Source organism: Oncorhynchus mykiss, chromosome 14 (assembly GCF_057628025.1).
Source record: "Oncorhynchus mykiss isolate SJ-2025 chromosome 14, ASM5762802v1, whole genome shotgun sequence".
In the NCBI taxonomy this organism is placed as follows: domain Eukaryota; kingdom Metazoa; phylum Chordata; class Actinopteri; order Salmoniformes; family Salmonidae; genus Oncorhynchus; species Oncorhynchus mykiss.
In genome coordinates this window covers 20,712,749-20,728,828 of record NC_143035.1, presented here as the reverse complement: position 1 = coordinate 20,728,828, position 16,080 = coordinate 20,712,749, and the positions used below count along the sequence as shown (strand labels likewise).

Here is a 16,080-nt window from a genome sequence, read left to right as displayed (position 1 = left end):
ATATTAAAAATCTTTACAACACTCTCCCCCTCAATAATCACCAAGCCTCGGAGTGAATGAGCAAAATATCATGATCTGATTATCCCATATATCAAGTGGAAACATAGTAAAATACCTGAAAACTTTTCCCCAAAACAGCTGTCTGTCCCAAGCTCACTGACATGGGAAACTCTCAGGGTAGGGCCTGGAATAGGCTAGTTGATACAATATTGCAGGTTCACTAGCAGCAACTTCAGGCCAGACCCAGTTGATTGATTTGATACCATGTGCACGATAGTTCAAGACCTATAGAAAGGGAGGCAGACAGGTGGAGTATAGAGATGAATGCGATTACAAGAACCTGAATTTTCATCAGGATATTTGTCAACTTTATGTATTTTTACTTAGTTGACAATAAAAGTGATAGGCCTACTCCTGCATTGGCCTATAGGCAATCTGAGTCTTAAACTGCCAATGGATCACGATGTATCAATGTGTCCATATGGCATTAGTTGAATTTTACCTTTTAGATTTTTAGCATTTTAATTCAGACTTTTACTATTAAGTGAATGACAACGATTGAGAAAATAATATGTTAGTTTTGAAATGAAACTGTTCCACGAAAATATGCATATGAAAATCATAACTGGCACACAGATCGGCATAAATGGTTTTAAATTGTAAGCTTCCCCAAACTTGAAACTCGCGCATCACCTATTGAGTGATTTGTTTGGGAATCAGATGAAAGTATCATGACTGGTGTTTATGCCACATTGAAATGTAATACATTTTACTATAAAAACCCATTTAAAAAAATGTGCACACATTGGAGGTCCCATGAAAAAAAATCAAATGCCCTGTCTTTCAGCGCAGTTCCAGCAACTACGGTGGATGTGTAACCAGACCAGTGGAGTACAGTACATCTTATCTCAGTTCTATGAAAATAGTATAGAACTGAATCAAAGGCCTGATTGAAGACCATAAGAAAATATCATAAGGAATGGATAGAAATGTACAGAATGGTTACTTGGAGGAAAATGGGGAGGGTCATGCTTTTTCAGTTTCAGTCAAGGGCAGGGTTTAATATGTTTTAAATCTAGTACAGGGGAGGGTCATGCAATTTGTAATTAATGAAACATCAATATTTATCAGTGTTTCTCAGAATTAGTTGCTTATTAGGTTATATATCGATGTGTGCCTGATGCCACCCCTCATCTCTGATTCTCCACTGGGCACACAATATCAAGTGCGCCTATGGGCTATTTAGTGTGGTCTCAATCAAATTATCCATAGCCTATAGGCTACGAAGTGCATGCTCGGAGAAGCACAGTGCAAAGTTATATTTCTAAGATATCTGCTGGGATGGGGTAAATAAAACTGGGCTGCATTACACACGCCAATGGATATTCCAACCTTGAGCCCCGGCCTGCTCTGCTCTTGCTGATCCAAAACTATTGTGTGCTGCCTAACCAATGGCTGTGCTGTGTAGGCTTCTTCAGAAAATAATTGTTGATTAGGCCTAGTCCCAAAAATTCACTATCTTGCGAGTGGACTAGCCTATAGCCTGTGTTCTGTTCAGTTTGAGAAGGAGCGCGTGAAGATGAGGACCGGATGTCAACTTTGATAGCTTGCTACTACTAGAATAGATTTTATTAAAAACAAAAATGTTTGTCACGTTGTATAAGGATCGGAGACAGGCACAGGAATCCGTAATAGGGTTTTTTAATACTCCACCCAATTTACACAACATGCCATGAAAGGCACGGGGACCCGTAATAACAATTGCACAGGACACGCAGCACGAAAGCCGAAACACAGGTACTCACAGGACCAACGGACATAATAACAATAACCGACTACTTTTAAAAATCCACCTCTCTAAAAACAAGTCTCTCACCGTTGCCGCCTGCTATAGACCACCCTCTGCCCCCAGCTGTGCTCTGGACACCATATGTGAACTGATTGCCCCCCATCTATCTTCAGAGCTCGTGCTGCTAGGCGACCTAAACTGGAACATGCTTAACACCCGAGCCATCCTACAATCTAAACTTGATGCCCTCAACCTCACACAAATTATCAATGGACCTACCAGTTACCTCCCCAAAGCTGTAAACACGGGCACCCTCATAGATATCATCCTAACCAACTTGCCCTCTAAAAACACCTCTGCTGTCTTCAACCAACATCTCAGCGATCACTGCCTCATTGCCTGCATCCGTAATGGGTCAGCGGTCAAACGGGCACCACTCATCACTGTCAAACGCTCCCTGAAACACTTCAGCGAGCAGGCCTTTCTAATCGACCTGGCCGGGGTATCCTGGAAGGATATTGATCTCATCCCGTCAGTAGAGGATGCCTGGTTATTTTTTTTTAAATGCCTTCGTAACCATCTTAAATAAGCATGCCCCATTCAAGAAATTTAGAACCAGGAACAGATATAGCCCTTGGTTCTCCCCTTAACCAACACAAAAACATCCTATGGCGTTCTGCATTAGCATCGAACAGCCCCCGTGATATGCAGCTTTTCAGGGAAGCTAGAAACCATTACACACAGGCAGTTAGAAAAGCCAAGGCTAGCTTTTTCAAGCAGAAATTTGCCTCCTGCAACACTAACTCAAAAAAGTTCTGGGACACTGTAAAGTCCATGGAGAACAAGAACACCTCCTCCCAGCTGCCCACTACACTGAAGATAGGAAACACTGTCACCACTGATAAATCCACTATAATTGAGAATTTCAATAAGCATTTTTCTACGGCTGGCCATGCTTTCCACCTGGCTACCCCTATCACGGTCAACAGCACTGCACCCCCCACAGCAACTCGCCCAAGCCTTCCCCATTTCTCCTTCTGCCAAATAGTCAGCTGATGTTCTGAAAGAGCTACAAAATCTGGACCCCTACAAATCAGCCGGGCTAGACAATCTGGACCCTTTCTTTCTAAAATTTGCTGCAGAAATTGTTGCCACCCCTATTACTAGCCTGTTCAACCTCTCTTTCGTGTCGTCTGAGATTCCCAAAGATTGGAAAGCAGCTGCGGTCATCCCCCTCTTCAAAGGGGGGGACACTCTTGACCCAAACTGCTACAGACCTATATCTATGCTTTCTAAGGTCTTTGAAAGCCAAGTCAACAAACAGATTACCGACCATTTCAAATCTCACCATACCCTCTCTGCTATGGAATCTGGTTTCAGAGCTGGTCATGGGTGCACCTCAGCCACGCTCAAGGTCCTAAACGATATCTTAACCGCCATCGATAAGAAACATTACTGTGCAGCCGTATTCATTGATCTGGCCAAGGCTTTCGACTCTGTCAATCACCACATCCTCATCGGCAGACTCGACAGCCTTGGTTTCTCAAATGATTGCCTCGCCTGGTTCACCAACCACTTCTCTGATAGAGTTCAGTGTGTCAAATCGGAGGGTCTGCTGTCCGGACCTCTGGCAGTTTCTATGGGGGTGCCACAGGGTTCAATTCTTGGACCGACTCTCTTCTCTGTATACATCAATGATGTCGCTCTTGCTGCTGGTGAGTCTCTGATCCACCTCTACGCAGTCGACACCATTCTGTATACTTCTGGCCCTTCTTTGGACACTGTGTTAACAACCCTCCAGGCAAGCTTCAATGCCATACAACTCTCCTTCCGTGGTCTCCAATTGCTCTTAAATACAAGTAAAACTAAATACATGCTCTTCAACCGATCGCTGCCTGCACCTGCCTGCCTGTCCAACATCACTACTCTGGACGACTCTGACTTAGAATACGTGGACAACTACAAATACCTAGGTGTCTGGTTAGACTGTAAACTCTCCTTCCAGAACCACATCAAACATCTCCAATCCAAAGTTTGTAGAATTATAGATTCTAGAGAATTATAGGATGCCAATTATAGAATTGGCATCCTATTTCGCAACAAAGCATCCTTCACTCATGCTGCCAAACATACCCTTGTAAAACTGACCATCCTACCAATCGTCGACTTCGGAGATGTCATTTACAAAATAGCCTCCAATACCCTACTCAACAAATTGGATGCAGTCTATCACAGTGCCATCCGTTTTGTCACTAAAGCCCCATATACTACCCACCATTGCAACCTGTACACTCTCGTTGGCTGGCTCTCGCTTCATACTCGTCGCCAAATCCACTGGCTCCATGTCATCTACAAGACCCTGCTAGGTAAAGTCCCCCCTTATCTCAGCTCTATGGTCACCATAGCATCACCCACCTGTAGCACGCGCTCCAGCAGGTATATCTCTCTGGTCACCCCCAAAACCAATTCTTTCTTTGGCCGCCTCTCCTTCCAGTTCTCTGCTGCCAATGACTGGAACGAACTACAAAAATCTCTGAAACTGGAAACACTTATCTCCCTCACTAGCTTTAAGCCCCAGCTGTCAGAGCAGCTCACAGATTACTGCACCTGTACATAGCCCACCTATAATTTAGCCCAAACAACTACCTCTTTCCCTACTGAATTTATTTTATTTTATTTATTTATTTTGCTCCTTTGCACCCCATTATTTTTATTTATACTTTGGCAAATCTACCATTTCAGTGTTTTACTTGCTATATTGTATTTACTTTGCCACCATGGCCTTTTTTTGCCTTTACCTCCCTTATCTCACCTCATTTGCTCACATCGTATATAGATTTGTTTCTACTGTATTATTGACTGTATGTTTGTTTCACTCCATGTGTAACTCTGTGTCGTTGTATGTGTCGAACTGCTTTGCTTTATCTTGGCCAGGTCGCAATTGTAAATGAGAACTTGTTCTCAACTTGCCTACCTGGTTAAATAAAGGTGAAATTAAAAATTAAAAAATAAACAAAATATGTAAAGTGAAGTAGAACTGCATGAAATGTTTATAAAAGGCTATTTTTTTTAGACCTGCAAATACGATGATGATTAATTCAATGCTTTTACTATAAAGGAGATCTTTCCACCCCTACTCTTGTCCATGGTGACCTGTGAACCAAACACCTTCTGGCCCGCAGCCCTGCCCGCTATCAAAATTCCTGCATTGCCATGTAATGCTTACAGGACGAATAACAGTTTCTAAAACTGCATATTTAAGGCTCTGATCTCTCCAAGAAGTGAGGGTAAACGGTAGACATGCTCTCTAATATCCACTTTGTTTTCATTATTATTTTGGGTACAGGGAGGGTTTGCCTAAAATATATTTTGCTGAAGGGAGGGCCATCCATTTTCATTTGGGAGAGGTCCGATTTTCTCCATGTAACCCTTATTATAAATAACGTTCACTCCCTAAATAAGAGAAACCTTGAGGGCATGAGATGTGGAGCCTTGTGAAGGACAGGCAGTGCTGTTTGTGCAGCTCCAAGGTCAGCTGATGGCTGTTCCCTGAGTGACTCAGAGCTAGAGGTGTGCGTCCCCTATGGGCCCTGGTCAAAAGTAGTGCACTACATAAGGAATAGTGCTATTTGGGACGCAACCAAGGAAAGTCCTCAGCCAGGGCTAACTTGGCCAATAGCATGCAGATTGGGGTGAAGCGGGAGAAAGGGTCAGCGAGGCATTCTAATGAGCCCCACTGATATGGACAAAGAGGTACAACTAAACACCATGAAACACTTTGAAATGACAATGGAAAACTTGTCAATGTTACTCAGGGCAGACTTACTTCGAACAATGGGTGATAAAATAAAAAGGCCAACATCGTTTATTTCAATGATCCTTAGGGGAGAAAATATTTTCTAGTTCACTAACTCAAACCCTTTCAACCTTTAGTTAATTGGCAGACAATGAATGGTCAGGAAGATTATGCCGCTTTGGTCAGTGTTATGTTACGTGACTGTGACCAGGCAGGACTGAGGAATTGGTCAAGGTTATTTCAATGTAGAAGGACCCATAAGCTTCAACATGTGAAGTTCATAGGAGCATGTCAAATTGGGTGTCATATGAAAGGTAAGATTTCAAATATATATATGTATTAAGGCATATATTAATTTTTCAACCATTTTCCATCCTAAAAATGTGAAATAAGCTTAAGGCTATGATTTCTGGTCAAACAGATGGAAAAGGGGTCATTGAAATCATCAACCAGAATGTAAAAAAAAAAAAAAAGATATTAGAAATACATGAAAACACATTAGACCATGTAATTGTTGAATACTAGTTTCTGATTGGCTTGAAAGGCATTCTAGAGCGTGCATTATTTCCCTAGAAAGCATAGTATATCAGCAAGGTAGAATTAATAGGCTATAGCTAATTCTTACATATTATATGTTTGAGCTGCTATTGAAAGCAATAGTCAAATTGAAAACATTGGCATTGTTGAATTCGATTTTCATAATAGCAGGCTAGGACTGATGGTTTGGTTAGCTAAACTAGCAACTCTGTTGGTTTGGTTACCAAGGCAACTACTTTAGCTGTCTGGTAAACTTGCTACCAGCTTCAGTGGATGTTGAACACATTTCTACCTGCAAATTATAAAGTGATAGCCATGGTATGAAAGGGATAATCACCTATGCGTTCTCTGTAAAATAGTGTGACTCCAGGGAAGGTTAGTTCCACTCCGCTAGCGTGTGGTGAAACACACCTTCCACGTTGTTCATTCATTTCCATAGAACGCACAGCACATTGATTATCCCTTACATAATGTTGAAGTAAAGACCCCTGCCAACTAATATCAACACTTATATTTAGTTTGGGACATATAATTCTGCCTTCAGTAAGTTAAAGAAATATTGCCTTGTGCATTCCTTTACCAAAAACCCACATATCTTTTTTTATTTATTTACCTTTATTTAACTAGGCAAGTCAGTTAAGAACAAATTCTTATTTTCAATGACGGCCTAGGAACAGTGGGTTAACTGCCTGTTCAGGGGCAGAATGACAGATTTGTACCTTGTCAGCTTGGGGATATGAACTTACAACCTTCCGGTTACTAGTCCAACGCTCTAACCACTAGGCTACCCTGCCGCCCAATCTTTAAGATATTTTCTAATTTCTCCCCCCCCATGAGGAGGGAGGATAATTTAATTTCACGAGTAAAGGTAGACCTATTAATTAGTTATAGTGTTTTTACAGATATAAATGTTGTTTATATAATGGAATTGCTGAAAAATCAGTAACAGAATTTCTGCACTTGAATTGGCTACAATGGGAATTCATAGTAATCACAAACCACAGTTGGGTTCACAAGTTTGGACAGCACAGTACAGTATAGTTCAGTACAGCACAGCACGGCACAGAATAGTACAGTACAGTATAGTTCAGTACAGCACAGCACGGCACAGCACAGGAGAGTACAGTACAGTAAAGAAAAGTAGAGTAGTAGTTCAGTACAGTCCACAGGAGAACACACTAAAGTTGAGTACACTATAATGTACTGTACTGCACTGAACAATAACTGACTACTGAATATACTGTACTCTACTGTACTGAACTCTACTGTATTCTACTGAACTCTACTGAACTTTACTCTACTGAACTTTACTCTACTGTACTGTACTCTACTGAACTCTACTGTACTCTACTCTACAGTACTCTACTCTACTGTACTAAACTCGACTGAACTCTACTATATTCTTGTTTGGCATACATTTTAAGTAAAAAATCTGAGTCTCAGCGCAATTCCGTTTCGAATTGCCCACAACTCTGACTCACAGCAATGACTGTGGATGACTGCATTGACTGCAGCCACACAGAACTAACAAAGAGAGAGGTGTAGGCGTATAGCTGAATGGAAATGCATCCAATGCACATAGCCTACAGCTGAGTCACTCTCATAGATCTGCCAAATGAGGTGATGATGCGCTGACCATGGGATGATGCACTGACCATGGGATGATGCACTGGATTATAATCTGCAGATGGTCTCATGTTTCAACTAGTAACCTGACATGACACAACTATTGCACCTGGATGCAGATTAAGTTAAATCTCAACCAGGATAGAAATTGAGCGCACAGTACAGTATAGTTCAGTACAGTACAGTACAGCACAGCACAGAATAGGTTATAGGTATCCAGGTTATTGCGGCATCCGAATATTCCGCTCATGTGATAACATTTAACACGTCCTGGAACTTCCTGGTGATGATTATATGTTATTTTGTAAGACTGCAGCCCATTTTGTGTGGTAGTACATCCTTACACAAATAATGCGAGCACTCAACTAAACCTGCAGTTTATAGCTGGGCATATTTTCAGTAGTTAAGAGCAGAATATTCGGCAGGAAGGAGGAGCCTTCCAGCCGAGCTACACAAACACACACCCTTCACATAAAATGCATCCCATTAAACATTAAACACACACGGCAAGGCCAACATTCCAGACAGTCCGCATCAAACCTCTGTGAACAGTATGCGCTACCTGCAGTCTGGACAAAGACCAGAGCTACCTCCACCGAGGCTAATTGACTGACTGTGTCTGTGGAAGAACTCTCCTTTTTAATGGCTTAAGAGCTGCTAACACTGGGCAACAGCTGAAAGGACTCAAGTTTGGTCTAGTATACAGCTTTGCCATTTCATTACAAAGTATTTTGTTCACATGCAGTGTATATAATGTCCACAGGCTTTGGAAGCGTACTGTTGAATGAACACCCAATAGTAGAATGTAGTTATTAAATAATTCAAATATCAGGCACGAAGGAGGGACAGTCTGTCACTATAGAACTCCCCTCAGAAAAAAACTTTCTGCATAGCCTATATAGTGTGGTGACAGATATAGGACAGTAACTTAGCCTATATAATGTGGTGACAGATATAGGACAGTAACTTAGCCTATATAGTGTGGTGACAGATATAGGACAGTAACTTAGCCTATATAATGTGGTGACAGATATAGGACAGTAACTTAGCCTATATAGTGTGGTGACAGATATAGGACAGTAACTTAGCCTATATAATGTGGTGACAGATATAGGACAGTAACTTAGCCTATATAGTGTGGTGACAGATATAGGACAGTAACTTAGCCTATATAATGTGGTGACAGATATAGGACAGTAACTTAGCCTATATAATGTGGTGACAGATATAGGACAGTAACTTAGCCTATATAATGTGGTGACAGATATAGGACAGTAACTTAGCCTATATAATGTGGTGGCCGATATAGGATAGTAACGGCTTCTCTGTGTACGTGACGAGCTGCTAACTGGCTAACACATGTTGTCCAGCTCACTCTTTAAGACGCCGTTGCATTTCACACGTGAACTTGTTTGACGCTGTGGATCAGCTGAACGAGGTGAGATCATCAGACACATGGTCACAGGCACACACTGACATGACTTTGCACGTCAAGCTTTCATGACAGACATTAGTAGCACTCCACTGACCGACATGCATCCTAACACATGGCAACAACACAAAGCACCAATTCAAATGACAGTGTAAGCAGAGAGAGAGAGAGAGAGAGAACGTGATGCTCCTTGTGGTGACAGGCTGCTATGTATGTGGTTAGCTTAGCTGGCTATTGTTTGAGCATCACACTAGTAGTCAAACCACAACCCAGCCACCCCCGCCCAATTTAATCAAGCATCGGATACATAGCGTGCTGACTAAAAATACCCAAGATACATACACATCAGTCTCAACAAAAAGTACCCGGACTGAGAGGTGCAACCTTGAATTTGCACCAATCAGATGGTGCCAACAGACGATGACGTGCCAGAAACGAGACAGCAGAAAAACCTCTGCATCAGTCCAGACTGATTGTCAATCACTATTGTGGTTGGTCATCTTTTGCCACCATAATGTTTTAACAGAGTAATACCTGAGTAATGGCACAGTTTCTAAACCCAGAGGCGCTGGGAACGCTTGCGAAACAGGGGTTTGAGAAGTCAATGAGAGAAGTGAAAAATTCTTCCTTAGTTTTTGAAATATATAAGGCACAACACAACCTAAATTCGAACCAATGCCTTGAGTAGTTGAACATCTTATTACTCCAACCTCGTGAAACTGACAAATTGACACGTTTTCATTTTCATCAAAAATAACTTCACATTGAAGGAGTGCCTTTGATTTGACAGCCTGCACATGCGCAGTTTGGCATGAGACCCGATGGCGTGTTTTTATGAATGAGCTTAGCTAGCCAATGTCGCTATGACATTGCCTACAAGTATGATCGGGGATTTCAATTGGAGAAGCAGTTTCTGCTTATCTTCATGCTGTACCTTCTTTGGTAATAGCCTATATGTTTCATGGGAAGAAAAGCTATATATTCTGGTCATAGCAAAGTTTACCAAGTCTTAATTAAAGCTACTGCTGAGACATTGCATTGTTATTTTGGAGCTGGTTAACATATATGACCTCTAACATCAGTATATCTTGGCCAAACAAGACACGTTATGTAGTTTACAAGACATCAACACTGAGGTTAACCTGATGACAGTACATATGGAGATATGGAGTCCATTTTTATTGTTTGGAATGGAGTCAAATGCTTCATATTGTGTGAGGCAACATGCAGGCTGGATGGGGTTACAGGTGGAATTTCCCCTGGCTCCCATTTCTCTTTGACGTCACTTCTGCCGCTTGGCTGTAGCGCTGCCTACTGAGATATCAGAGGACGGAGAACTCAGGTGACAGAGCTGTTGAAACCAAATCACTGTGAAATAAGGAACTTTACAAAGCAAGTTCCCCCACTGTCTTTCAACAGAAACGGGCGGACACAGTTAGATATCTTCGGTGTGAAATAGGGAAGTATGACGATTTTGTTTCAGGTTTTCTGTGTAAATTTGGTTCCTTTATTTGAGTGAGTCACTTCACATTTTGGTCAACTTACATACTTGTTTACATATACAGAGAAACATATAAACATTGCCACCTTGTGGTTACTTGAGAGGTGTCAAATGACACTAATTTACCTCAGAGAGACTGATCACTGGACTTGATTGGAAAGAAGACATCAAACCAGGCATCTCAAGAGACATTACAGGGGCTTCTAATCTAAAGCTTTTTCAGAGGATGCGATAGAGCATATGTTTCCCACATCATCTGACGTGAACACTGACCAAAAAGGATATGACAAACACAAGAGTCATTTCATTCACTCACCTGTCTCTGTCAAGGCCACTATGTAAGGTATCTGTCCTTTGTGAGGCTATAGTGGTGCTTCAGACACAGCATAAAAGTCTGATACAAGTGAGCTGGTAAGATCGATATCCAGGAGCCCATTAGGGCAGCTCTCTGCCGGTTAAGAAAAACCTCAAGACTGAGGCCGGGACAATGACAGGAACCCTCAATAGTATGGAGTACAAAGGAGCACAGCTCACCCATTGTCTGGAGTCATCGTCACCCAGTCACTCCTCAGCGGCTAGGGCTGCTGTTCCCTGCTGATGGTGACATCACGGTCACACCATAAGTACCAGGGATACCATTTTCCCCAGCCAGGCAGTCACAGAGGCTAGTGTTCCAAGTCAGTGTGTATAAACACACTATCAACTGCAACCTGATGCCTGGCCTGTTCTCATCAGGTTAATCCAAGCACTGTCTCATGAAAGGTGAGGGAAGTTAGTCCCTCAAAGTCCCGTTGTGCGGGAGAAATCCCTTCAGCAACAAAGTTCAAAGGCAGAGAAGGCAGGGTCATTGATGCACATGACTATCAAGGCCGAGAGAGAGAGGGAAGGAGGGAAAGAGGGTGGGAGTGAGGAGTGTGGAGTGAGGCAGGCACCATGGGATTTTTAAAAAACTATTCATGAAGTCTGTGCATGCAACATATGCTAGAGACCACTACACTGCAGACAAGCATATTTAGGAGCTCTTGTTGGAGATAATTGGTTTCAGAAGACTGAGATTTCCAATTATCTGCCAGGCCTCTGGGATAGGCTGGCTGTGTTGCAGGGAGGGGGTGGCAGTGGAGGAGAGGTGGGGTCAGAGGGACCAGCTGATATCTGTTGCTGACGGGCTGAGCTGAGAACCACAAGAACCCCCCCCACCCACCCACCCCCCACCGGATAACAAGAGCACAAGTATTCCCCTGTCTCGCCCCTCCCTTTCTCCAGACAACAGCAGGCACGGAAGGCCAATGAGATTTCTCAGCTTGCAATGTCCCTGAGGCCAGCATCTTAACCGAAAAATGTAAACATCTGGCAAACATTTATATTGGCCACAGATATGTTGAGGAGCTCAAGTCATTTGAGAAAACACGGTTTAGTGGAGATCCAAGCATCACGTTTTTTGGAGGGTGAAGGTCGTTTATTACATGAAAATAAGCATGAACATGTTAGATGACCATGATGAGTAGACATGGTTCAGACAAGTGCCCCAGAAAGAGGGGGTCTTTCTCAACCTCTTGAACTGAATGACAAACTTCAAGATAGAGTAGTGGAACATTGTTAATGGTACCGCATGCCATTTCTAATAATCAGAGGAAATTAGAAGCACTGGTGCAATGACAGACTATTCTCCAATAGTAAATTCAGAGTCTGAAGAGCTATTGGTTATGCTTATTAATGTGATGTCTAATACTTCTGATGGCAACAATAGGGTGTAGTTGAACTCCTCTTTACATAACAGAGAAAACATTAACAACCCATTTCTTTCAGGACTGTATAATTGATCCCTCACACTCACATGAAGCACAAATGGCCACTGGACCCAGGAGACACTGGAGACAGGCTAGCTCTGTCAGCAGCACACAACAGCTTCACACATTTACCACACAGCACCCCTGTCACAAGGCAGGCATGGTAGTGGCACAATGACACAGCTTCTCCGTAAGAGGAGGGTTAATAAAGCAAAACAGTAGGTCATTCAGACTGGAGGCTTTTCACATTAAATGTGGGGTCAGTGGCAGAACATTGGTTTAATAGAAATCTTGAAGTTGAGAAATTAAAGTAGTCCATATCTGTAGTAGCCTAGGTGAATATACAGTATAAACTACAGTATAAACTTCTTATTTACTTTGTTGTGGATTTACATAAATAAATACCTGATGTATGCTATATGAAAATAAATTTAATAAATATAACACGTTACTAAATAACTCTCATAAACGTATTGAAAGGGAGGGTTCTAGAAAATAAGGGACTGCTTGGCAGGGACTGCTTGGGAGGTGGTAACACAACTGTTAGATTAATACACATTCCAGACTAATCGTCAAGACAGCGTTAAAAAAAACAGAAGTACATCATTAGCTATTCGAGTAGCGAAGACTCACCTTTAGTCCTTATCTTATAGCCTAGCGTCAGACGTTTAAAATTCCAATGTTTTACGCCTCATGAATGATGGCTTCATCAACATCGGACAGTAGCCAAATATCTTCAGTAGGCACTTATCAACATCTTGGTAATATTCCCCCAAAAAGATGTAATTCTTCAAATGTGAGATGAAAGCTCGACATCATCGGTACAGTACAACGACTGAGGCAACTCCAGTTTCACTACTTTCTCGTGCTTGACGAAAGGTTACACAGTTTTTTTTCTTATTTTTTTCTTACGGAAAGCTGATGCGTGGGGAATTCCTACCAGTCACATTTTCCCTAACCTGACGTAACAGGCGTAAAAGAAACCATAAAACATGATTGTTTAGCATTAAAAACTATGGAGAAACAGGACGTTATGAAAAAATAATGTTATGTTGGTTACTCTTATTGAGAAGACTAAAAACTTACCGGTATAGACTAGAATAAACTAGGCCTATCTGAATTTCAACTGAACTGAAAATGATATAGACACTTCGTTTTTATAATTAGAATTATTCTCTATAGCAGATTGTGTTATCACCAACTAGATTTACAATCGCGAACATTATGGAATTCCATGCCTATTAAAAAAACATTAAATATAGAACGCCTAGCATGTGGCTCAGATTGATACATTGAAACAGATAAATGCACACTGTCCCTTAGAATATCAAAATAACAGTACATTTTGAATCACGCCCACTTCAGAGGGATCGCGTTTTCGGTACATTTCCTTCTTCGGGAATGTACTTAATCTTATAAACAACTGTGTTGTCCAGTTGAAAAATATACATTCCAGACTTCAGATGTTGTTGCAGAGTGTTTAGCATATTACTGATAAAAACACTGGTCCTGCTCTCTGTGAGGAGTTTTACAATTTATTGTGAAACAACTGTTGCTTTTCATGAACGAGACCATATTAAAAAAAATTGATTCCCATACCGGGAGTCGAACCCGGGCCGCCTGGGTGAAAACCAGGAATCCTAACCGCTAGACCATATGGGAATAGATACGTCATAAAAGCAAACGTATAGATTTATATCTGACCTGTAGAGGAATAGTAATACTTGTAAATACGTCAGTTATAGTTAGCTGACTCTCCTAAACGGGCCTACATAGCCCCTTAGGGTCATTGTATAAAAAGTTCTACCATTATAATGTTCTAGATTATTACAGATAGGTAGCCTGTAGGTAACCTTGTTTTAAAAAAGTCTGAATTTAACACATCTCCACATTTCTGCTATCCATGTCAATTCAACCCCACCTAGTGTCGACTTCATGTAACTTGTGCCATGTACTAAAAAACAGTAGCTATAAACAGAGAGGAAGAGGCGAAGCAAGAGGGAGCCCAACATCTGTCTTCTCCTGCAGGTTGCGTTTTTTCGATCACCAAACGAGTTGTTGTTGTATGGAGGTCAATGAGTGTCGAATTTAAGTAACTATAAGTAGGACACGTAACATCCCGGCAACGTTGAGAAAAAACACTTTATATGGGCTCCCGAGTAGCGCAGCGGTCTAAGTAAATGTTTTTGTTTGGTTATCTTTTGGAAATTGTAGAAATAAAACATTTTCCTTATTCAGACGTTCCAGCTAGGAAGGCTAACATTAGTTAGCTAATTAATTTGCTAGCTATCATACAGTAGGCATCTATTAATAATTATATTTTTAATATATGTAGACATGCAATCATAATTGACTGTAGTGCATATGAAGCACCCACAAGTTACCGGTGGCTGAAAACACAATCATGGCATGATGAAGGAGTGACGAATTTCCGGCCAAGGGTGGTCCATTTTAAAAATCATTCCTTCCTCCAGGATGTCCCGGGCAGGCACCCACACCCACCCACCCATCCATCAGGGCTGAAGCCCTCCCAGTTTTTTTATTTTACCTTTATTTAACTAGGCAAGTCAGTTAAGAACAAATTCAGGTACTGCAGGGTTTCTTGGACCCGACGAGCCTCCAACAGACGCCGGACCGTGTAGGCCGGGGGACCATCACCAAGTCGAGCAGGCGGAGGTGCAGTTGTGGGGGGAGAGAAGGGACTTACCAGCTTGAAACGGGAGACATGGAAGGATGGACAGACCCTCATAGACCTGGGAAGCTGGAGACGATAGGGTTGATGCGACTCAGGATCTTGAATGGTCCTATGTAGCGTGGAGCGAGCTTCCGTGAGTCCACCTGTAAGGGAAAATCACGGGTGGACAGCCACACCCGTTGCCCCGGTCAGAGGAGCCCGAAAGGCCTTCGGTAACGGTTTGCCTTGGTCTCGGGCAGAGGAGTGGAGCAAGGAGGATCGCGCTATCGTCTAATGAACGCCTCGGCTGATGGCACCCCCGCTTCGGCCTATTTATTCAGGAAATAGGGAGGCGGGGTCGAACCAGAACTGACACTTGAGCGGCGAACAGTCCAGTGGACGAGTTCGGCAGTGTGTTGTGAGCATACTCTGCCCAGACGAGGAACTTGCTCCAGTTGCTGGCCTGGGATGGAGACAAAACAGAGGAGAAACTCCTCCAACTCCTGGTTGGCCCACTCCGTTTGCCCATTCGACTGTGGGTGGAACCCCAAGGAGAGACTCACCGACAAGGCTTTCCAATATCGTGCGACGAACTGGGGCCAACAATCCTAGACAATGTATTGGGGAAGTCTGTATAGTCGAAAGACATGGGTAATCATGAGATCAGCGGTCTCCTTCGCTGAGGGCAACTTGGGTAAGGCAATGAAATGGGCTGCCTTGGAAAACCGATTGTTGACCACCAGTATAGTGGTAAGCCCTTGGGATGTGGGTAACCCTGTGATAAAGTTTACAGACAGGTGGGACCAGGGCTGGCTGGGGATGGGCAGGGGTTGGAGTAACCCAGCCAGTCACAGTCGTGAGGACTTGCTTTGGACACAGGTGGAGCAGGCCATAACAAAGGATCTCACATCTTTAATCATGTTGGGCCACCAGAATTT

At 42.5% G+C, this 16,080-nt stretch overlaps 1 protein-coding gene and 1 non-coding gene across 8 annotated transcripts in view; both read right to left on the bottom strand.

Annotated features, from left to right (window-relative positions):
- Window positions 1-13,837, bottom strand: part of elf1 (E74 like ETS transcription factor 1) — an 80,169-nt gene extending 66,332 nt beyond the window's left edge. For 2 of the 7 annotated variants that reach the window (XM_090198565.1, XM_090198570.1), the window contains exon 1: window positions 13,102-13,354. The gene's annotated coding sequence lies outside the window, so the exon portion shown is untranslated. Of the gene's footprint in view, window positions 1-13,101 lie in introns of all 7 variants that reach the window. The other 5 variants (XM_090198567.1, XM_090198561.1, XM_090198566.1 and 2 more) reach the window with 5 other exon arrangements.
- A 221-nt stretch (window positions 13,838-14,058) lies between these two features.
- On the bottom strand, window positions 14,059-14,130 carry trnae-uuc (transfer RNA glutamic acid (anticodon UUC)). Its single transcript has one exon. It is a non-coding gene; the product is annotated as a tRNA-Glu (tRNA).
- Window positions 14,131-16,080: the final 1,950 nt, after the last annotated feature.